We start from the raw sequence: 24,097 nt of genomic DNA on the forward strand, positions 1-24,097 counted from the left end.
CACTTTCCAACTTAATATCACTCTCTGAATGTGGTTAACCAACCAGTTGTAGACCCACCTTACTGTAGTGCCACACTTTAATAGTCTGGCAATGAGAATGTCTGTGGAACTTGTCAAAGGTATATTATAATCAAAGCATTCCTCTTGTCCACCAGTGAACCTGTCAAAAAACAAAAATAAAATTTGATTCACCTGTCCTGGTTTTTTTTTACAAAATCATGCTGACTCTTGGCACTCAGCACTGCTTTGAGATGCTTATTAAATGTCTGTTTTATTAGCAGCAATCACCTCTTTCCCTGGTGAGAAATCACCAGGAACCTCCAGTTCTGTGGCTTCTCCCCAGTTCTCCAGACCAACCCCCCCCCCAAATGATCACTGGCAGAGGTCTTGGCAGCTTTTCAAGGTGGGTCTTCCAATTAGCTGAAAGTTCCTTCACCCCTCTCCTGTTTGGGTTCGTTTGCAGTCTGCATCGCTGAAACCACCCATTCCTTTGGATGCAAAGACAGAAGCAAAATCGGAGAGTTCCTCTGCTTTTTTTTCCCCCTCATCTGCTCAGATTTCTCCTACTGAAAGAAGTTGGGAGTCCACCAGCCCTTTTGTTGACATTGATGTCTTGATGTGTTTTGGCATTGTGATCTCTCACTTCATTTCTGAGAGTTTTCTTCCACTGACAGCAAGTACATTCTGGAATCTCGGTTCCTTTCCACAGACATTCTCGTTGCCAGACTACTAAAGCTGCTTGTTTAACCACACTGACTTCTTCAGATCCCTCCTGGTTTTCTTCTCCACTGGACTGCATTCTCTGCAATACATCTTTTCAGAGATCCCAGCTGACTAGAACATCTTCGCCTTTGAAGATTTATTACCACTTGAACCTAACCATCTGAGTGAACCTTATTACCTCATTTCACTGTATTTTGACTTCTGAGTCATTTTACTGTTATTTCATTACTGCATTTTACTATACTGTTTCAAACTTACATCGATTCAAGTTTCAAGAAACAATGGTCCAATCAGCTTGACATCAATACCTGTGCAAATCCTGGAAAAGACAATCAAGCAGTGGCCTTCTGAGCATCTAGACATCAACAAGGGGGATTACTAGATGTCAGCATGGATGTGTTAAAAACAGGTCATGTCAAACACACCTCTTTGGCTTCTTTGATAAAGTGACTAATTTAGTAGATCAGGGAAATGCCGTGGATATAGTTTACTTAGACTTCAGTAAGGCATTTGACAAAGTAGACCACAGCCTACTTCTTGGGATAGTGTGTGGGATAGACACTACTGCAGTAAACCAACTGCACTCACCATATAGTGCTTAATAGAACTACATCTACAGTACATGGAGGGAAGCATGCACTGGGGTACCTCAAGGTTCTGTCTTGGGCCCAGGACTCTTCAACATCTTCACAAACTATTTAGATGAAATGGTAGAAGGAGAACTCATCAAATTTGCAGACGACACCAAGCTGGGGGAAATTGCTAACACAGGCTCAAGATTTAGAAGGATCTTGACAGACTTGGGCATTGGACCCTATCCAACAAGATGCAGTTCAGTGGTGAGAAAACTAAGGTTTTACACTTAGGCAAGAAAAATCCAATGCGCAGGTAGAGAATAGGTGGTACCTGGCTCAACAGCAGTAACTGCGAGAGGAAGTCCTAATGGACAGCTGCTTAAATACGAGCCAGCCGTGTGCTGCAGCTGCCAAAAAAGCCAAAACAGTCCTAGGCTGGATCAACAGAAGAGGGATAGCATCAAGATCACAGGAAGTGATAGTATCACTCTGTACAGCACTAGTGAGGCCACATTTGGAATATTGTGTCCAGTTCTGGTCATCATGATACAAAAAAGATGATGAGTGCATAGAAGAGCAACAAAGATGGTCAGGCGCTTGGAAGGTGACTCCTATGAATAGAAGTTACAGCAACACGGTCTGTTTAGCCTAAGGGAAAGAAGGCTAAGGGGAGACAGGAGGGCAGCCTCCCAAGAAGAAGGTGTGGGTATGTGCCCCATAGAGGTGAGTCAAAAACCAAGAGGTGGAAGCTTCACAGAGGGAGAGCCAAACTTGAACTACGGAGAAATTTCCTTTCAGAGCTACAAAGTAATGGAGAGCCTGCCTCCTGGTGCCGTGGGAGGTTTTCAAGAAAAGACTTGGCAGCTCTTTGCCCAAGGCAAGGGGCTGGATGGAAGACCTCCAAGCTCCTTTGCAACCCTATGATTCTAGGAATCTGAGGCTGGGTGTTACAATGTTTTGGGGAGGCATCAGCAGAGAGGTGGCCAATGGGACTGACCTGGAGGGGAGGGTCACCTCTTCATCCACCTGAAAAGCCACAGAGCACCTCTGAAGCCCTTTGGTGGTGAACTGCATGGAGATTAAATGTCTGCGGTTGTCCTGGGACGGTGTCAGAATACGGATGAAAATGCTACTTCAACAGCAGCATGTGCGTATAGTGTGTTATGGGGTGTTGTCTTGGTTTCGGGGGCCGGGGGGGCCTTTGAATCAGTCTTGACTCCTTGCGACTGCAAGGAAAGGTTTTCAGAAGGGGTTGGTCCTGGACTCCTCCTTCCAGGGCGGGAAGAGAGAGGAGCTCGCCCAACGCCACCCAGCTGCTTCATGCCCAAGGCAGGACTAGAACTTACAATCTCCAGTTTTCTAGCCTAATGCCTTTTCCACTATATTAAAGTGGCTTCCTTGGTGTGAATTTACTAAGATTTATATGCCCCTCTCATTGTGGAAATTCAGGGTGGCTTACAAACCCTTTCCAATAAGAGGATTAAAAGCAGTACATGAAAACCACAAAAAAACCCAATACAGAGAAAGCAAAAATGAAATTGCAATATACTTTGTGCCAAAGGATCAAACAAACAGCAGCAGCGCTTACAGCACACACAAAGGTCTGCTCCCAGTGCTTGGGAGAGGCAAGTCCCTAATGGTGCTTCAGAATGTGAACAGGAAGGAAAAGCAGTCGGGGGTGGCTGGGAATGCTGTTTGAAAAGGGGGGGGGGACATCCCTAAGAAGGCTTGTGCCTCTGATCGCCAGGACTCAGAGAGACCCCGCAGAAACAGGGAGCAAACCCCACACTCCCTCCCACCCTGTTGGGGAAGGAAAGGTCTGCAAGCCCTCAGAGCAACAAGGACTCCACAGCGGAGCCCCTCCTAAAACCGGCTCCCCGCCAGCATTCCCCAACTGAGATTGATGGCCAGCTGCTCCACAGGGCTGGAACAAGGCCCACGAAGGGACGCCTTTTAATACAATTTGCTAGTCAGAGAAGCAGTTCCCACACTCCTGATTTTTCCCAGCAGAGACAAACATGGTTCTCCTCCTACCATGTCTCTATAGCTCGGTGCTCTTGAATTTTGGAGAAGGTTGTGAAAGTAAAGTTTCTTTGCAGTCACTTCTGTGAGTTCCGGGTCAACCTGACCTGGAATCCCAGGCTGGTTTTCCTCCCTCTGTTGTGTCATTCCAGTCAAATCACGGACAGAGCTGCAGATGAAGTAAGAAGCATTTCCATTTCAACAAATGACTTCTGCTGAAGCCAATCAAATACATTTTAAATATCGAGTCTAAACCTTGGACAGGATTTACATATCCAAACACTTTGTTTGAGGGAGGGGGGTGTCTGTAAAACATTACAGAGGTAATTTTTGAACCAGCGGAGGTGGATTGAAAGTTCCCGCCAGGGCCGGGATATTCAACGACACTCGATCTCACAATGGCACACATGCGTGATCTGTGAGGCAATGGAAGGGTTTCTATGCTTCATAAGAACCACGAAGAACGTTTCTAGAAAATGAATGGCTTGGCTTAGCCGAAGGGCTTTAAATTAAAATTGGAGGTTTTAGGACTTAATCCCAAACATAAACCCAAGGCAGCGAACAAAGTGTAAGAAAGAAGGGGATCTCAGATACAAAACAGAAGAAACAGGAAGCACACTTAGAGCCACTCAAAAATGACGCAGATGCCTAAATACTTGACGTATGAGGAACAAACAGGGTGAACTTCAAGGCCTAGTAGGTGAGGGCAGGTACAATATTGTTGCTATGACCAAACTGGGTGGGATGAAACCCATGACTGGAACTACAGCTACAGAGATTTAAACTATTCAAAACAAACAGACCTAAGAAAAGAGGAAGTGGAGTTGCGTGATAGGTAAGAAATAACACCTCTACAGAAATGCAAAAAAACCCCACCCCCAAAACAAAACCCAAGGATGAAAGCCTTCTTGAATGCGTTTGGATTAAAACAAAAGGGGGGGAAATGACCTTGCCATAGGTGTGCACTACAAGCAACCCAACCAAGCAGAAAGATGAACGTTTTGCTCATCATTTAGCTAAGGTGTGCAGGAAGCACACTACAGTAGTAATGGGGGACTTTAACTACTCTGACATCAACTGAGAGAGAAACTCTGCAACAAGATCACAAAAAGTGACACTACTGCATCCAGATCTGGTCACCATGATGCAAAAAAGGTCTTGAGACCCTGGAAAGAGTGCAGTGAAGAGCCAAAAAGACAATAAAGGGTCTGGAGGCTAAAACAACAAACAGCTGGGAGAAGTGGGCTTGTCCAGTCTAAGGAAGAGAGGGATTGGGGGTGGTATGATAGCGGTTTTCCAGTCCTTGGGGGGCTCTCGCAGAGAAGAGGGGCTTGAACTCCAAAGCCCCCGAGGGCAGGACAAAAAGCAGCAGGTGGAAGATTATCAGAGGGAGATCTGGAAGCTGAGTCGCCACAGCTGGACTTTTCTTTCTTGGTTTGGAATATTTTGCTGCTTATCCAAGTACAATCAAAGAGAGATCTAACCTAGAATTAAAGAGAAATTTCCTGTCAGTGAGAAAAACTAACCAGTGGGATGGCGTGATTTCAGAAATTGTGGGTGCTCCATCGCTAGGGGTTTTCAAGACGAGGTTGGACAGCCATTTGTCCAGAATGGTATAAGGTCTCCTACTCAAGCAAAGGCTGGACGAGAAGACCTTCAAGGTCCCTTCCATCCTTGTTATTCTCTGTTCTCTGTTCTATTTCCTTTCCCCCTTTTTGATAACTCAGTTGTGGAAGCTACATCTTTTTCTGAATAAGTTCCCTAAAAAAGGGAGGCTGGAATTACGACAATAGTTTCCAAAATTGCTGGCATGACATGGAATCTTAACAAATCTGTTCTTTGTTCTAAACTTCCTGGTCTTCAGTTTGGCCCAGTTGTGCCACTCCTCTAAGAAGACCAGGTCTGCATCCTAGTTTCCTCCTTGGTCAGGTGCAGCTGCCTCTATGGTGGTGGGTAAGAGCTGGTTTGGGTGGCAGTGGCAGGGATGTTATGCTTGGGAGCTCACCAAAGAAGCCATGTCAGAAGCATGAAAACTTGCCTCAGTAGCACAACAACCTGTTTGGCCTATTTTCATTCAGCTAAGTTGACACAAGACGCTGCACTAATCACAAACAACAGGTTGATTCAAGTTAATCACCATCAACATGTTTACACAGGCAGAGATTTGGAAAATGAGAGCAAAGCTATCCTCTGCAACATCTACATGAGGTTCCTGGATGAGGTTATTCACTGGCATGGGATCAAGTATCATCAACGTGCAGAGGCCGCCCAGTTGCATATGTGCTGTTGAACTTGTGCCTTGGGGCGTGGATGCTGTGACCTCTGGATGGGATAGCACAAGCTCAGGCTGAAGAACACTTGAGTGGCTGTGGATTCTTTGGCCCTCCATTGCTGGAGACCTTTCAGCTATTCTTCTTGATGGAACTGTACTTCCCCAGATGGAAGAGACAAGTAATTTGGGGCTCATGCCAAAGTCTTGACTGAAGAGCAGATGGCATCTGTGGCCAGATTGTGCACTAATGACCTACTTCCTCAGTTTGGGAGGTCCTACTCAAGCTATTCATGGTTGGCCTATTGCAATGCACTCTACAGAGACAAGTTTTGAAGACCATTCAGAAGTTACAGATGGCACCAGCAGTTCTGGGCAATCCTTGGTTCACCGAGTAACATTACTGCTCAAGCTGCACTGGCTGCTAGTAAGCTTTCGGGTGCTAATCACCTTTAAAGCTTCTTCTGGCTCCGACCCATTCACATGGAGGATTGCCCCTCTCCAGTTATGTCGCCCTGCCTTTTCAATCTTGCAAGCGCACATTCCATCCTTAAAACTACATCGCTTTTGGACTCGGAGCTATGAATTCTGGTGGCTGCAGCTGCCTTGCGGGAGAGGCGCGGCTGGAGTCTCCATGGCCCTGGAGCAGTTTCATTCAGGAAAGACCTTAAAATGTAGATTTGTCAACAAGCCCCGTGGCATAATTGCTCTGTAACTCCACACTCTTTTTTGTATTTCTTTCTCTGACATAGCACAATATATTAATTAGTTGTTCTTTTTTAAAAAACTTGTTTCTATTGTTCTAATATACTCTAATTTGCCTAGAGCCACTTATATAATTGAGGCAGCATAGAATTCATCCAATAGATTTCATATGCAGGAAGGGTAAAGAATTCATGAGAAGCATGGATTGAGGTAGCACCAGAAGGCAGGACAAGAAGCAGTGGATGGAGCCTGATCAAGGAGAAGCAACCTTGAACTAGGGAGAAAATTCCTGACAGTGAGAACAATTAACCAGTTGACTGGATAGCTATTTGTCCAGATAGTATAGAGCAGAGGTCCCTAACCTCTGGGCTACAGCCTAGTAGTGGGCTGTAGCCTACTGGCCACTGGGCCACAGGAAAGGCTGGCCAGTGCACACGCTTGTGCCTGCATACCCCCACTTGCGCTAGTACCACAGCCACAGGGCGCAAAAACGGGGTGTAAAAATGGGCCACTGCCGTGCTTCAGGGTGCAAAAAAGGGACGCTGCCACACTTCAGGGCATGAAAACGGGATGCCACCGCACTGCAGGGTGCAAAAACAGGGCACTGCTGCACTGCAAAGCACAAAAACGGGACGCCGCTGTGCTGCGAAGCGCAAAAACGGCCACCGCCATGCCAAGGGCGCAGAAACAAGGCCCTGCACCATGCAAAAACCATTTGCAGCACGTGCACGTTCATGGCCCTGTGCGCACACATGCATGTAAAATACTTCCCCCTTCCTTTTCCTCTGGTCCGCCAACTGACAAAGGTATAGAGTCTTCTGCTTGTGTAGTGGGTTGGACTAAATAGAAGACCTCCAAGGGGGCAGGTCAGCCCAACCTGGAGGCATCCCAGTAGGACCCCTCCTGCCTGGGGTTTATCTCCACCAGTATCCCTCTATGTTCAGCACCCTGAGAGCTTTGATCCTTGCTATGGCCCACACTCTCACCATGGCCTCCAGTATCATCCAGCAAAGTGGCATGGCACAGACCAACATCATTCCAGAAAGCAGCAAAAGCCAAGCTCTCTGTGCCACCTTGCCACCCGCCCATGGGAAGCCCAACACATGCCAACGTGAAATTGGTTTTTGCCAAATGCTTTGGTATTATGGATGATGTTTTATTGATTAGTGTATATTCTTCTATATTGCTATTGCAAAGAAGCATGCAACATGCAGCTTGGCAGTATAGGAATCCAACACAGAAATAAATCTATTGAAAACAGACTAAGGTTGCGTTTGCCTGTTTTTGCAGCCACGTTGCAAGGAGACCCGAATTCAGTTTGTAATTACTTCCTATTCCAAGAATTTTTTCACAAGTACAGTCCATGTAGTACTCGACTTAAGACTGTAATGGAGCCCAGAATTTCCCAGAAACCATGACCGTTATAAGTCAGAAGCACCCACATCACCAACCTGATTTTTCAGCAGTCATTAAGTGAATGTTATAGCTATAAAGCAAGTCATTCTCATGGATGTTTTTTTTTGTCATGTATCAGTGTAAAACTGGGGGGGAGTCATAAATCACAGTCATGTGACCACGGAATGGTGCAACCTGCCATAAAAATGAACCAATTGCCAAGTGCCCGAAATGCAGTTGCGTGACCCGATGAGAAGGAAGTTGGAGGGGGCTCCGTCATAATTTCAAACAGTCACTAAATAAGTCATTAGACATAAGGACCACCTGTGCCATTGCCATGCGGGGCTTCTTCTGAGCATGTGATTTCCTTTTCCTAGATGAAGAACCTTGCATCGTTTCGTTTAGCAAAAGCTTTTCTGCCATTTTTGGCTCTTTTCTCTAACTTCCGCCTCCAGAACACGTAAACAGGTGGAGCAAAGAGGAGCTGCCTGGGGAATTCCAAAGGAGGAAGCGTGTCCAGAAGTCTGAAGGTGAACAGATGCTTATCTGTGAAAAGGGAAAGATCGCCTCCAAATAACCACTGATGGCGAGGACCAGCACACCTGCTTCCAGCTGATCAAGCAGAGACCCTAGGACAGGGGTAGGCAACCTCCGCTCTTTTATGACTCGTGGACTTCAACTCCCAGAATTCCTGAGTCAGCATAGCTGGCTCAGGAATTCTGGGAGTTGAAGTCCACGAGTCATAAAAGAGCTAAGTTTGCCTTCCCCTGATCTAACCAAACCGAAATATTTGAGGCAACCGGGGTTCTACACTGCCTGTTAACATGCCCAGTTCTTCATTCTTATTCTCAGTAACAATAGTAGTAGTAATAATAATAGTACTGTCATTGGGATTACTTTTAGATCAGAGCAGCTCTGATGTACCACTGATTGCTTTCCTTCTCAAGAGACTATCCAAACAAGCAGAGGAGCTTAGGCAAGAGAGCAAGAGTTTTTAATAGCCTGAACTGGAAAGCTCCACCTGGTCCCAAAGCCCCAGAACTGGTTGCAACTCCTTCTAGATCACACATACAAATGCACACCCTGGGGAGTTCTCAGTGCGTATCCACAGGGTTGTTGAGGGGGAAAGGCCAGAACTCCTGCCTGCGGTAATCCAAGGCAGGAATTCTTCGGGAGGTGAGATGTAATTAAAGGCAGATGAAATCTAAACAATAAAACAATCCACAGACTTATTAATTGCACCTGCTTATGAATCTATCTCATAAAGTGTGAGGAAGGAACGACTCAAGGAATAGCTGCTGCCGAGGTTCCTGTTGCTTAATCACGCTTCCATTAATCCACTCTGAATATGAAATCTTTTTCTTCTCTGCCCAAATTCCATTTTAGCAAACACCCCCGATGAACATGAGTTCCAACGACTGTCTTAGTCTGACTGGTTCATAATTTTTTTAAAAAAGAAAAGAAAAACTTGATAAGCAACTTGTAAGCTGAAACCTCCGAGATGTTTAAGCAGAAAAGGGAGGCTGCCGAAAAGGCCGATCGGCCAACAAGGTTTTGAAGCTCAGACCAACCGCCCCACTTCATAAACTATGAACCAAGGAAGAAGAGAGTGGATGGTTGAAATATACTGAGACTCCAGTTATTTAAAATCTACAAAAGAATTGTGTAGGAATTTACAGCATAACTAAAGTATACCAAAATATGGGTATTTCTTTTCCTTCTCCTACTTGCCCATCCCAGTAATATTCTTCCCATTTAAAATCATTTCAAGATTTCCAAAATGAAAATGTTTCAGAATGATTGCATCTGATGTCCTTTTCCTGTTATTGCTCCAGTCTGGTAAAAAATATAAGAAAACCACTGGATTTTAGGGAGGGAGCCTTCGTTTGCAAAGCAGGGGTGAAAAGAACCCTTGGGGGGAAATGTGTTTGCTTAGAAAAGAGAAACGCTGAGACCCGGGCTACGTCTGTCTCCTGGAGGTCTGCCTGCACGTTTAAAAACAGCAAGCTACCCATTCACGGGAGGGAGTGTAATGCAACCTCTGCATCCCTCGGCTCCGAGAACCTAAAGGAAGCTAGATCGTGTACATCACATGTGTCCAACCTGGCAAAGATATGTGGACTTCAACTCCCAGGACTCAGCAACCAGCCATGCCGCCTGGGGACTTCTGGGAACTGAAGTCAACGAGTTGCCAAGGTTGAACACTCCTACATCCTTCTGACGGACTGGGAGAAAGAGTGAAATGATCCCCTCTTGAGTGGCAGGAGGCAGTCCGTGTGAAAGCCAGGGCGGGGAGGATGTCCGGTCGGATGGCAGGTCTGGCAGCCCTTACACAGACTGAAGTCCTTATGAAGAGCCAGACAAAGGTCGCCAATACATCGGTGCTTTTCTTGTCTTGGGGTGGAGAAGACAGAAAAACGGCCCGGAAGAGGAAGTCCTATTTTCCCCTCTCTGGAGGAATCTGCGGGGAAGAGGCCCTTGGGCTAAGGCACCGAGAGTGGTCTGGAACCGGGTCTTCTGCTGCAGAAGAGGGCCCCGTGGCTCTTCGAGTTCTTGAATCAAAGGCGGGGAACCCCAGAGGCTGGAGGGAAAGAGCCCTTGAGAACAAAGAGCCAGAAGCTGGTGGGCTGCCTTCAGACAGAAAGCCAGAAACACACTAAGCGCTTCCAAAACTCTTTCAGTGCTTGCAGAGGCAAGTGTGGCTGAAGCAATCAACCGGAAAGCTCTTTCTGACTTGAACCTCCTCAGAAGAGGAAGCCAGGAGGTGCATCCTGAGCTCCGAGGAATCCCAGCTCATCTCCTGTGGCTGTGGCCAGTCCCGTCCCTGAATCGGCTCCGCTGAGAAATCGCGAGTGACGCCAAGGGGGCAGGTACAGGCTAGCTAAGGAGTTGCCCTTTCGCCCCTCCTTGGACCTTGGATATAGAACCATGGCGTCCTTTTGCTTTCTGACCGGGGAAACTGCTCCTGGGCAGGAAAAGCAGCCAAATGCTAACGGCCTTTCCTTGCGAGTAGCTCCTCCAGGTCGCAGTCAGGCTCAGCCATTCAGCAACACCCAACTGGGGATCCTCGCCCTCCGCCACCCGCAAAGAACCCGCTTTCAGAAATGCCCCCCCAGCGCCCACTTGGCTGCTCTTCCTGGCACACAGAATACATTGAGCAAGGCAAGCAAACACCCTGGCTATCTTTGGGCAACTTTAATCCGCAAAGTGACAGCTGAAACTATGAAATATGATCTCAGCCATGGGGAAAGCCGACCTTTGTGTGGCAGGCAGAGACTCAAATATGCCTTTCCACGTCTTGCCAGAGCAAAACTATTTATAATACCATACGACCCAGGAAGGAAAGAAGTAAAATTGGACGATGATTTGTCTGAGATGGTATGAGGCTCCTTCTCTAGCAAGGGGTTGGACTAGAAGACCTCCAAGTTCCCTTCCAACTCTCTTACACTGTTATTCTAATAAGTAGCAGTACTGGGAAAAATGAGATGGGTGCTGTATTTGTTTTTCATGTTCTCTTTCCTTCCCAGCATTAATGTTTCTATCAGTTTGAAATGAGCTATCCGTTCATGCAGCAAACAACTGGAAAAGCTTGTGCTGCTGGAAGGGCCAAACAGCTGTTTTGTTTGTTTTCCCCTGGCTGCATCTTCCTCTGCCTCCCAGGGCGGGTTACTCAGAGGAAGGGGAACCACGTTGCTTCCTCTTCTGATCCAGAGCTTCAAAGGGCCGCCCAGTTCCTCCTGGCAATTTCCCGCCCAGCAGACACCCCCCCCAGGCAGCCTTTTCAGAGAAGCCCCGATGCAGCCCGCAGACCACTAGGGACCCCTTGCCTGTCTTAAAGGCTAATCCCAGCCAGGGGCTTGGTTAACAGCTTGCCAGAGAGGTGGGGGGCAGGCGGGGAGGAGGGGCAGAAAGAGCCGAAGCAAAGCTTGAAGCCAGAGAAGTGGACGCTTTTTCAGGCAGCAGCAGAAACGTTGCCCTCAGAGGCAGGCCTTCTATACTAGAGAATGAGTCCTGACCCTCGGTCTGGAAACAGCTGCTCCACTTGTGCTGGGCCCAAGTCAGGAAGCCAAAGATCAGGCTGGTGCCCTTGGCAGCCTCCTGGGCTGGAGCCCGGCATTGGCGAGAGCCACTTGCAGAGATCCGAAGCTCCTGAGAAGACCTTTTGAGCCTCTCTCTGGGTCAGGGGTAGGCAACCTCGGCTCTTTTATGACTCGTGGACTGGCTCAGGAATTCTGGGAGTTGAAGTCCACAAGTCATAAAAGAGCCAAGGTTGCCTACCCCTGCTCTGCTCTGGGTGGTTCTTTTCTTTCTTTTCTTTTCTTTTCTTTCTTTCTTTCTTTCTTTCTTTCTTTCTTTCTTTCTTTCTCTTTTCTTTCTTTCTTTCTTTTTCTTTCTTTCTTTCTCTTTCTTTTCTTTCTCTTTCTTTCTTCCTTTTCCCTGTGTATCTTTGAGTCAGCTGGCCACCTGAACCAGTCCCTGCACTTTCTTGGCAAGTTTTTTGGCTTTCCATTGCCTGCTTCCCAGGGCTGGGAGAGCGTGACTGGCCCAGGTTCACCAGCTGGCTCTGTGCCTCGAGACCAGTGGCAGGATTCAGCTGGTTCGCACCACTTCAGCCAGACTGGTAGCTAATGTTTTGTTGCCCAGGCCCAGAACGGACTTCTGGAAGCGGCATCCACACACAGAACCGGTTGCTCACCTATTTGAATCCCACCACTGCTCGAGAACTAGAACTTAACTCTCCCAGTTTCTAGCCTGTTGCCTAAGCACAACGTCAAGCAGGCTCTTGTTAAAAGCTCCTTCTAAGTGCCTATTTTTATCTTCTGCTCAATCATGTCCGATTCTCAGAAACTGCCTAGTCTTTCTTGGGAGTTTTTCAGAAGTGACTTGTCATTGATTGCTTCATAGGGCGGAGAAAGAGTGGCTGGCCCAAGGTCAACTGCTTGGCTTCATGATTTACTGGGTCCCAGTTTCTAGCCAGGTATGTTCATCACTACCCCTCCCCCCTTGCTGAGCCAATTTCCTTCAGAAAATCTTTTTATTTTTATGGCTTCTTTTATGACGGCATTTTCATGGCTTCGGTGGGCTCCTGAGCAAAGTATCTTTCCAAGCGGTGTTTATGAAATGCTGTTGGCACAAGCAGAGTAGAAATTAGCCACGGGCAGGGCATAATCAGGGCATTATCAGTTCGGTGAAAGTGATTAGATGAGATTGTGAAAGGAACACATTGTGATGATAAGGAGGTTGGTTAATGAACTAACAAAGTGTAGAGGGGCCGAGAGAGGCAGCGCACGCTATCTCTGCTTCTGCCCCCACCCCACTGCTGTGGGGCAATGGGCAGAAAGAAATGCTGACTTCTCCCTTTCAAGAACTGCGCCCGATGCAGGGCTGCCCCGCTCACACCCTGGCCTCTTGTAGGCAGCAGCCACCTTGCCTGTGCAGGGGCCTCGCCCTGCGATTCTGGGGGGCTGCTGTGTTTGGCAACACCGCTGCCTGACAAGGCCTGGCCAGAGGCTCCAACCGGTCCACCAGGATTTCAAAGCTTACCCGGAGGGCAAAATTTCCAGCTTCTTATTCATTCCTTCCCTGATCAGAGAGGACGCCCAGCAGCCTCGGGGCCCGAGTGGTCGGGGGGGGGGGCACAGCGCCCAGCGCTCCCCAAAGCCCTGAAGGCTCGGGTCGGAGTTGGACAGGGTGGGGCAGGGAGATTCAGCTCCTACAACACACATTCACACACTCACACACAGAGAGACGTGTAGCGGGGAAAGAGGCTGAAAGTTGGCGCAGCGGCCCCTGAGAAAGAGTTGGATCTGAATGAGGCAACACTGTTTCCTGTAAGCCGCCTTGAGCGAGTAGGCGGCAATATAAATTTTCAGAAAGAAAGAAGAAAGAAAGAAAGAAAGAAAGAAAGAAAGAAAGAAAGAAAGAAAGAAAGAAAGAAAGAAAGAAAGAAAGAAAGAAAGAAAGAAAGAAAGAAAGAAAGAAAGAAAGAAAGAGAGCGGGAGGGGAACCGCGGGCTGAGGCAGACGCTTCCTCGGCCTCCTAATCGCATTTGGGGCAGAGTCGCCTCCTTTTGCCCGCAGCAGCCGCGCCAGCCCAACTCAGCGGGAAAAGCCGCCCCGGAGCTCCCCGGCCGAGCGTCGCGGCGTCTTGCCCTCCGCCGCCTCCTCCTCCTCCTCAGCCCCGCTCGCGAGGTGGGGGAGGCGGGCCCCGCCCACCGCGGCCCGTGGCGGAGGGCAGCCCCCGGCCCTGGGCCGCACCCACCGGAGGGGCGAAGCGAGGCGGCGGCGAGCCGGGAGGCGCCGCTTGCCCGACGGGGACGGGCGATCCCTTCCGCGCCCTCGCGGCCCCTCCGTCCCTGCCTGGGCCGGCCGCGCGCGCCGACTCACCTGCTTGCCCCATGGCCAGCCTGCGCCGACGCGGGCCCGGAGCCGCTCGCCCTCGGGACGGGGCCTGGGCGTCCCTCGAGCTGCCGGCGGGGGGCTCGGAATGAGGGGGGCCCGAGCCGTGCCTGGCTGCTGCGTCACCTCGCGGGGCGGGCTGGCCTCTGGCGGGGACTCCGGCCCGGCCGGACGCCGCAGACCCAGACTGGGCCCGCCTCCCCGTCAGCGGCCAGGCCGCCACATCTGGAAAGCATCTGCGGACGCCCCGCCGCCCTGAGGAGGAAGACCAGCCGGCTGCCTGCCAGGGCCGCGGGGAAAAAAGGGCGGCCCGGGTTTCTCCCCCGACGGGCCGCGCGGAAAAGGCCTCGGTCCCCGTCTGGATCGTCGCAAAGAGCGACTCGGGCTGGATAGGATTGGATAGGATTGGATCCGAGTTACTCTGCCCATCCAGCCCTTCATCTGTTGCGAGTACCAGCTCGAGATCCCCACACCACCCCCTTTAGCGGCAGGGGTGGGTGGGCTACCTCACCTTCTCCGAGACACCTCAAAATGGGGCTCATGAGGAGCATCAGACCAAAGACACGAACACGGGGGAGCAGTCTCCCCCCGGAGTGCCAGCAAAGGTCACCAGGCGGGGCCTGAATCTGGATCCAAAGTGATCTAGAGAGCCTCCTTCCCCTGGGACTTTTGTGCAGAGGCAAACCCTGCCTCTGAACTGGACCCCACGGCCCTCCATGTGGGAAGGCAGCCCTTGCAAGCAGCAAGAGGTTGCCCGTGGGGTGGCAGAGCAGCGCCTGTTTTAAAAGCAGGCAGGGTGGGAGCACAAAGCCAGGTTTCCTCTTCCCCCAGATGTTCACACTTCATCTATTTGCTTACACAATTTACGTTCTCCCTTTGGGTTGTTTCTTAAGCTTTGGCAGCTCCCAAGGATTGCAGTTTTTCTAGCCAAAGGCAGAGGAAGTGCCGGTGATTTGGAGGTTCCCCACCTAGGCTGAGCAGAGCTTCTGAGCCACAGGTGAAGGGCCCGCCCAGCCCCAGCCTTCAGGACACAAGGAGAGCAGCATCTGGAACCAAGGCTGCCCAAAGAGGGACCAGACCTCTGCCTGCCAAGGAAGAGATTCCTAGAGGTTCAAGGGCCCAACCCTGGAAGATCTTCCCAGCCAAGATGATGGTCCACATAACCCCCTCATTGAAGACCACTGGAGCACAAAAAGCAAGAGCCTGGAATCCAAACACATTGCCAGAGTTGCACCCAGAAGACAGCCTCCCCCCCACACACACAAACACCCCAACGGGCTGTTCTGTTCATGGGAGTTCTGGGGAGCTTGTCTTGAGAAGTGGCTGCGCATGCTGGAGAGAGGCTACCCTGCCTCTAAGTGCCTTCAGGTGGAACAGGAGGCCAGCCGAGGCTGGTAAAGGCTATTAGTTCCCCGCTTCCTCCCCCTCTGAGTTGGCACTGCCGTTTGCCTGCCTGGCACTGGCTGTCCCCTGGGAGCAGATGGGCAAAGGCCACCCTGCTGTGTCCTCAAGGTGAGGGGCTGATGGGAAGAGTCAGTTGCCCAGCAACGCTGATAATTGCTGTGCTGCCGGATTCTTTTATAGGCTCTCCAGAGGGGGCTCGGCACTCTTCCCTCGGAGTAAACGGACTGCGAGCAGCTACCTCCTAATCCACCTTGCAGAAAGTGGCACCTTCATTCTGCAAAACTGGCTGCTAGAGCCAGCTGTGCTCCTGTGCCTTCGCCCGCTAACGGCGCATTCAGAGAACACATCCTAAGCAGAGAGCAAGCATTCCCCCCCGCCGCCCACCCTTGGTGACGTGCCAGGAGCTCAGCACTGCGGCAGTTTGCAAAGGTCTCACCCAGCAGCTGTTAAGCTTGACTGCACTTCCCTCTGGAGCCCCCCCACTCCATCCTGCTCCCCCCAATAGTACATTTTCAGGACAGAAGGTCTGACAGCCACATTCCCACCTGAGCCTTCAGGGCTACTGGAAAATGACTCCACAGACCTCAGTCAGAGGGCCAGGTGGACTTGCCTGATGGAGGAGACCGCCCCAGCTGTCTTCCCTCCGTCCTTCGGTCCCAAATGCTCCTGGCAAGGAGTGTCTTGCAGGTGCAGCCCTAGGCTGGCTCAACTGGTTTGGGCGCTGTGTTGTAGCTTTAGGAAAAGAATGATAATCAAGGAAACATGAAGTGGCCTATTGCTAAATCTCCTCCCCACCCCTCCCTCCTTCCTGCCACCCTCTCGAGATGCACCTCCTGGGGTACTCCTGGATTTCCCCATCATGGGAACTGGCCTGGCTGGGGGCCATTGGGTCCTCTGGAGCACTTCTCCTTCTGGGCTCCTTCTCCAGCACGAGGCCTTCCAGCCAGGCAACTGGCCTGCCTGTGAATGTCCTCAGCAGAGGAACTAGTGATGACATTGAAGAAATACCTCCTAAAGAACCATGAGCCATCTGGACCACAATTTTATTGTATAGCACTTCTTCTTTTTCCCACAACAAGCAGAATTTCAGAACACATTTATGACTTTCAAATCAGTTAAAATGCCAAGTTGAAATTCCACATTAATATACAGCTTACAGCAATGTTTTTCAGATACTTTATCTGCAAAGAAAGCATCTGAATGGCAATATAAATATTACTGGATAGCAAATCCCAGATCATATTGGTGGGTAACCTGGCACCCACCTTCCTAAAAGATCCAGCAAAAGCTACACAATGAAACATAATTAAGAATGACCCACAAATGTAAACAATGCTTCTAAATATAGACGCTACAGGCCATAATCCAAGTTAAACAAAGGATACCAGGAAGATCTTCGTAGTTGGGTCATTTTCATGTTTTGCTTTCTTTTCTAGCTGGTATAACTCATCACATACAGTAAACTTAAAATCCTGTTGTTGTAAAGTATCCAATTTAGGGCATTTGATAAGGTAGACCACAACCTACTCCTTGGCAAGCTAGAAAAAGGTGGAATAGACAACATCACCACCAGATGGATCTGTAGCTGGCTAGCAAACCATACTCAACGAGTAGTCCTCGATGGCACTACATCCACATGGAGAGAAGTAAGCAGTGGATTACTACAAGGTTCCGTTTTAGGCCCAGTACTCTTCAATATCTTAATAAACAACTTAGATGAGGGAATTGAAGGGGAACTCATCAAATTTGCAGATGACACCAAACTGACAGGAGTAGCCAAAACCCCAGAAGACAAACTGCAGTGGAAGAGTTGGCTGCAAACCTGAGCATGGCTCCAGTTGCTGGAAGGCAGGCTGCTGTTCAGGTGAGGAGTGCTGGTAGCATGGGTTTGGGCAAAAACCCGTGTGACCCAGTCTGAGAAGTTGGTGTTGCAGGAAGGAACTCTGACCCTCGGGGACTGTCAGGCAAAGGCAGCCCCCCCCCAGCACAGGAGCAGTCCTAAGGTGGCTGAAGGTGAGTTTTCATTGATTTCATCCCATACTCCACTGTCACCTGTGCCGAAATGGAAGGTGAAGAGGCCGGCAGGATGGGACAAGTCCGGGGAATGGAAGTACTTGATGGCACTCCATGGCCACTTGGTCAAAAGATTGAGGGAGTAGTTTGATTAGCTTGATGTCAAGGAAGTGATCCTGCTCACATGATATATGATTTCAGCTGGAGGGGATGCTAGGGTGTTGCCATTGCTGCTGCCCCCTCGTCGAAGCCCAAGTCCAACTGCTATGGCCTGTGCAGCATCGTCATGACCCAGATTAGCCTCAACATCGAGGCTGGCACCCAGGTGAAGTCCCGTACAGGACCAGCAGGCCACAAGCCCCGGGGCTCCACAGGGAGGATTTCGAAGAGTGGCTCAGCCGCAACCCCAGTATCAGCAGCCTGTCTTCCACCCCACATACTAGGCACCGCAGCCTGTAGACCCACCTCCCATCAAACCCACATTTGATGGGGACCCAATGAAATTACCCTTTTTCCTGAACCAGGTGTGAGCTCACCTAGATCACTACGCTCCTCCTCCCATACACTGACAACTCTGTGATGGTGAACACGGTGGCGGCCAACCTAGAGGGAGAAGTGGCCGAGTGGGTGACCAGCCTCTATGATGAGCAAGCACCAGAACTGTGGGACACAAATCTATTCATGGATCATTTGAGAGCCAGATCTGAAGATGAATTCCATGCCCTGCAGGCTGAAATAGAGATCCACAGCCTGAAGCAGTGGAGTTGCCCAGCTAAAGAATATGTCCGGGAATTCTGAAAAGTTGCTGGTAGAATCCGACAGTGGCCAGAATGATCGCTGATCCACTGTTTCAAAGAGGGGCTGGACCGTGACTTATTCCAGGCATGCACCAACCAAGGGATTGCCGACCATCTCCGTGGATGGTACCGTATGGCCATGACCCTGGATATTGAGTTGGCCCATTGCAAGAGACCCAGCACCACTGAACAGAAGCCAAGGTGAAGCCAGGAGAGATGCCTGTTGGGACTGTCAGGGCTCCCATCAATTGCTTCAGGTATGGCCAGCAGGACCACTGGGCTGCCAAGTACCAAGGATCTAAGTTATACCTTCCCAGGACTCTCAGAATTCAAGCCCTTCAGCAGAGCCATAATGCAAAGCAAGCTGGGCACTTTGGATTTCTGAAGACTCCATTTGGTGAGATGGCAATTTTGGTGGCCAGGAATGAAAAAGGATATGGAAAGTTATGTAAAGAGTTGTGTGACTTGTGCTGCCATGAAAAAATGACCTGGAAAACCACCTGGACTATTACAAGAAGTAGTGGATGGGTCGGACACAACTTCGCAGCTAACAACAAAGCGGATCCATCCCAACCTTGGGAAAAAATAGCAGTGGTTTTTACTGTAGAGCTTCCAGAAACCAGTGGGAATACAGTAATTTGGACTGTTATTGACCTTTTTTCAAAACAGGCTCACTTCATCGCCTGTTCAGAACTCCCTTCTGCCAAAAACTTGCCATGCTATTTTTGAAGCATATCTACCAGCTCCATGGAGCCCAAAAAAGGATTATCGGACAGGGGGGTTCAATTTACCGCAGCGTTCTGAAGGGAGTTCGTAAAACTAATTGAATCAACCCAGGGACTCTTCTCAGCTTTTCATCCAAGCACAAATGGATTGGCTGAAGGTACAAATGCAATGCTGAAACAGATCCTAAGATGCTATGTCAACTATCAGCAAACTAGACCTGCTGACACTGTTGCCTGTGCGTTGGGGGAGGCGTCTGGCTGTGCTCCAGTGACGCCTCCGGGCATATTGGAGCTGAAAGCCAGTGAGCCAGTGGGGTTTACAGACCGGCTCGTTGAGGCTAGACGGGGGTGAGGGGGAGGTCAATCGATCGGGGAGGGATGTTTGCCCATTGTGAGTGCGTCTGTGTACACACCTGGGTCAGGGCTATAGGAGGTTGGGGGGGTTACGGTACACATTTCACGGAGGGTGGTTCACAGGGCCTCATGAGTGCGGTGCACGCGTTGGTGCCAGGGAAAGGGGGGACTGTTTATAGGTGCATAGCCGGATGCTGGCTTGTATGGGAAGGGGTGGGGCCGGTGTGTTACGGCTATAAAACATGTGTTGGGAGCTCGTGGCTTCCAACGCTGACTTTGTACTTGTTTTGGGATTCATGAATAAACGTGCCATCTTTGTTAACCATTCCACAGCTGCTCGTCTGTGTTCTCGTCGAGGACGGCTTAACAGTAAGTCAGCATTGCGTTTCTCTTTGTTTCCCTGCTGTCGAGTGCTGCTCCGGCTTGTTGGTCGGGTACAGATATGGCAGAGGGGACGCAGGGGGCTGTTCCAGTGGCTGACGAAGGGGAGCCGTCCGGGGCTGCAGCACCCCTTAACATGGTGGAACTGGCGGAAGCCCCACCTGTTGTGTGGCCCAAAGTCAGGGACCCTCTCCCTGTGGCTACTGGAAGCGGAACCCAGGAAATGGGCGAGCAAACCCGTAGTGGGGAGTGGTGGCTAAGCCCTGTTTTGGGTCATGCGGGCTCTGGTCAAGGATAAGCGACAAGGCCGGAGGGCCCGCTATTGGAATGGAGGGAGCGTCGTGTAACGGACGAGGAGGGTGAAGAGTGGAGCTATTGCACAGCGCCTGGGAGCTACACTCTGGACCTAAGAGACAGGTTTGGGGAACCCCGGCCATGGTCCCCTGCTGAGCCCGACCTTGACAATGGACGATGGTCACATGATGGATCCATGTCCGTGCATCCGGGCCCAGCACATTTTCGTCTGGCTAGCCCATGGTTACGGGGACCACCCGGCCAAGGTACACCCCAAGGGACTGCTCCCCCTACGCAGGCCCCGGTTGCAGCACTGACTCAGGGAGGCCCAGGCTCGTTGGCAGCAGGGGATGGCAGTGTCACCCGGCAAACAACACCACCAGTCGGTGCCCTGGGTTGGCAGGCGGTCAACCCACAGTACCCGGGGCCCACTGTGAGAGGACCAGGGCCCCAGATGGCTCCTTGGGGAGCAGGCGTGGCGTGGGGCCCACCGCCTCTACCAATGTCCTTCAATGGGCAACCTGACCATCTGGCTGTGTTCCTGAGCCATGTAATACATCATTTGGACAAGTATGCCCCAGTATATTCATCTCAGTGGGCGATGGTGATGGCGGTCACGATGGTGCTACAAGGAGAGGCTGCGGTCTGGGCTGCTGATTTATACAGCGACCACGCCAGGGAGCTGGGAGACGTTGGTCTTTTCCTAGAGGCATTGTGGGTACACTTTGAGGACTACAACCGAGTGCAACGGGCCGAGGCCGAGGTGGTTGGTCTTTGACAAAATGGCCGACCAGCGGTGGAATACATCTGTGAATTCAGGCAGATGGCCAGAAAACTGTGCTCGTGGCCAGAGCAGTTGTTGATTCATCACTTCCGGGCAGGGCTAGACGGGGTTCTTCGTAGGGCCTGTGTTGTTCGAGGGATCCCTCCTAGACGGCAAGACTGGCTCTGGGTCGCGGTGGAGTTGGACATCAGTTTGCAGGGATGCAGAGGACGACTGGAGAACCTGTCCGGGCCCCGTCGAGTCATGGATAGGGTGCAGCGGGAGGAACAAAAGCCATTGACGGTGGCTGCGAAGCCCACAACACCGTTGTCCCGGCCTTCCCTTGGTTGTTTTCGGTGTGACCAGCCGGGACATTGCGTTGCGGAGTGCCCAGTTCTGGTGCCCCGTGTGGATGCAATCGCGACCCCGGCACATGGTGCCTCTCCCAGGAGACCAGTGGAGCAATCCCAGGCTGCACGCCAACCACCAGGTGAAACACCCAGAAGGAAGTACCAACCAGAGATGGGGGTGCCAGCGGCGGTTGAACTTGTGTTCTACGATAGTGCAGAGGAGCGGGAAAAAGACCCAATGGTAAGTGCGCCGGTGTGCCCCTTTACGGTCCCCATAAAGTTGGTAAGCCCCCGTACGGGCCAGAAAAGGGAGTATAGGGCATTAATTGATTCGGGTAGTACCTGTTGCCTGATAAACCAATCGGTGGTGTCTGAGGTGGTCATTGGGGTGGTACGATTGGTTTCCCCCATACGTTTTCAGCAGGTGGATGGGTCTCTCCTGGGAGGGGCACCTATCACCCACGTAACAAAGCCCGTACGCTTAGAACTGGGGGAGCATTGGGAGGTTCTGCATTTCATCGTGGTGCCCTCCATGACTGAGGAGGTGATCCTGGGTCTTACCTGGCTGGATAAATGGGGCCCGACCATTTGGTGGGAGGGGGGTTGCCATCATCTCCGCCTTGGGATAGGGCCCCAGCCCCTGGACCACGCTTTTGTGAGGGAGAAAGGGCCAAGTAGGGAGAGGGCCTGTGGGGTCGAGTCTGGGGCTGAGGTCCAGGTGCCCCCGGAATACTCCGACTTAGCCGACGTCTTCAATGAACAGGAGTGCGACGTTCTGCCACCCCACTGGCCAACGGATTGCGCCATCGAGTTGGAGCCAGGGGTTAAGCTGTCCAAACCCTGAATGTACGCCATGACACCACGAGAAATGCAGGAGTTAAGGCGGTACATAGATAAGAACCTGGCAAGAGGCTTCATTCAACCTGCACGTTCGAGGATGGCAGCGCCTGTCCTGTTCAGAGAAAAGAAGGATGGCACTCTCCAGCTGTGTGTGGACTTTCGTGGAGTCAACACAGTATGCGTAGAACACTTGTACCCTCTTCCCCTAATGAAGGATCTGTTGGCCCATCTGGCTACTGGGCAAGTGTTTACACGGTTGGACCTGTGGGAGGCATATTACCGAGTACAAGTCAAGAAGGGTGATGAGTTTAATTGTCTATCCGGCAGTTATCAGTTTAGAGTAATGCCGTTCTGTCTACAAGGGGCTCCTGCAGTGTTCATGCAACTGATAAACCAGGTATTGCATGAACACCTGTACCGGGGAGTCCTTGTCTACCTGGATGACATCTTAATCTATACTGATACCATGGAAGAACATGTCGCCCTGGTTCCACAGGTATTGGAAAAACTACTAGCGGCTCACTTGTATGTGAAACTTACCAAATGTGAGTTCCATAAGTCTTGTTTGGACTACCTGGGCTATAGAGTGTCGGCGGCTGGGATAGAAATGGATCCCAAAAAAGTGGAGGCAGTACAACAATGGCAAGCACCACGGACCTGTCATCAGTTACAAAGTTTTTTGGGATTCGCCAATTTCTATAAGCAATTCATCCTGTCATTTGCTGCCATTGCTTTGCCTTTGATGGACCTATTACGTACACGGCACTCGATGGCGAAGCCGCGGTCAGGCCTGAAGGTGGCGTGGTCTACCAATTGTCAACGGGCTTTCAAATCCCTGAAAACGCTCTTTGCTAGAAAACCTGTGTTGCTGCATCCCAACCCCAACACACCATTCGTGGTTCAGGTGGACGCTAGCGACATAGCGGTGGGGGCTGTTTTGCTTCAACGGAACACCAGTGGGTGTTTGCAGCCATGTGCATATGCGTCCAAAAAATTAACAACCACCGAACGGGCCTGGGCCATTTGGGAAAAGGAGGCCTTTGCTGTTCGCTGGGCATTGGAGACGTGGCACCATCTCCTGTTTGAGGTGTGGACTGACCACAAAAACTTGGAGGTCTTGCAGTCGTCCAGGAGATTGGCGCCCAAACATGTCCGGTGGGCACTGTACTTTCGCCGCTTCAGGTTTATGTTGAAATATGTACCGGGGGAGAAAAACTTTCTGGTGGACGTGCTCTCATGCTTACCGCAGTATGACAACCGGAGGGAGGAAGTGGTACAAGCACTCGTACCCCCCTGCGAACCTGAGGCGATGACAGACATAATCCGTGGAGCGACCGATGACCTACCTCATGACCTACGTGAAGCACTCAAGGAGGACGATTGGTTACAGAGTCACCCACACCTTCTGACGTTGAGGGATGGTTTGGCCTGGCATGGGGATAGGATGTATGTACCACGGCCACTCAGAACCACCGTTCTGTATAGGTGCCATGACACTAAGCAGGCCGGCCATTTTGGCTTTCTAAAAACATTGCATCTGGCACGACGACAGTTCTGGTGGCCACGCATAAAAAAGGACATTGAAGAGTATGTTAGGAACTGCCATGTCTGCGCCACTACAAAGCCCCGTGCAGGAAAACCGTTAGGGCTTCTTCAGCCAGTAGCCGATCCCGTCAGACTGTGGCAGGATATAGCTATGGACTTCGTCGTGGAGCTACCAGAAAGCCGTGGCTACACCGTTATATGGACAGTCGTTGACCTGCTTTCAAAACAGGCCCATTTCATGCCATGTAAAGGGCTGCCATCAGCCCGGAAGTTGGCCTGGATGTTTTTAACTCATATTTACCATTTGCATGGAGTGCCTCGGTGTATTATTTCGGACCATGGAGTACAGTTCACAGCCCAGTTTTGGCGGGAATTCGTCCGGTTTATCGGCTCATCCCAGGGTCTGAGTTCAGGGTACCATCCCTGTACCAATGGAGCAGCTGAGCGAGCCAACGCCACGGTGGAACGGTACCTGCGTAGCTATGTGACATACCAGCAGACGAACTGGGTGGACCTATTGGCGTTCGCTGAGGTGGCGCATAAC

The 24,097-nt window shown here is 50.8% G+C and overlaps 1 protein-coding gene across 7 annotated transcripts in view; it reads right to left on the reverse strand.

Moving 5' to 3' along the window:
* The window catches only part of ANPEP (alanyl aminopeptidase, membrane), a 38,601-nt gene extending 22,391 nt beyond the window's left edge, over positions 1-16,210 (reverse strand). Inside the window, exons 1-2 of one of the 7 annotated variants that reach the window (XM_081337421.1) lie at positions 16,037-16,108; positions 59-160 (exon numbers count right to left, since the gene is read on the reverse strand). The gene's annotated coding sequence lies outside the window, so the exon portion shown is untranslated. Of the gene's footprint in view, positions 1-58; positions 161-981; positions 1,000-14,075; positions 14,329-14,945; positions 15,120-16,036 lie in introns of those variants that run through there. The other 6 variants (XM_081337420.1, XM_081337422.1, XM_081337423.1 and 3 more) reach the window with 6 other exon arrangements.
* Positions 16,211-24,097: the final 7,887 nt, after the last annotated feature.

This window comes from Vipera berus (assembly GCF_964194415.1).
Source record: "Vipera berus genome assembly, chromosome: 12".
Taxonomy (NCBI): domain Eukaryota; kingdom Metazoa; phylum Chordata; class Lepidosauria; order Squamata; family Viperidae; genus Vipera; species Vipera berus.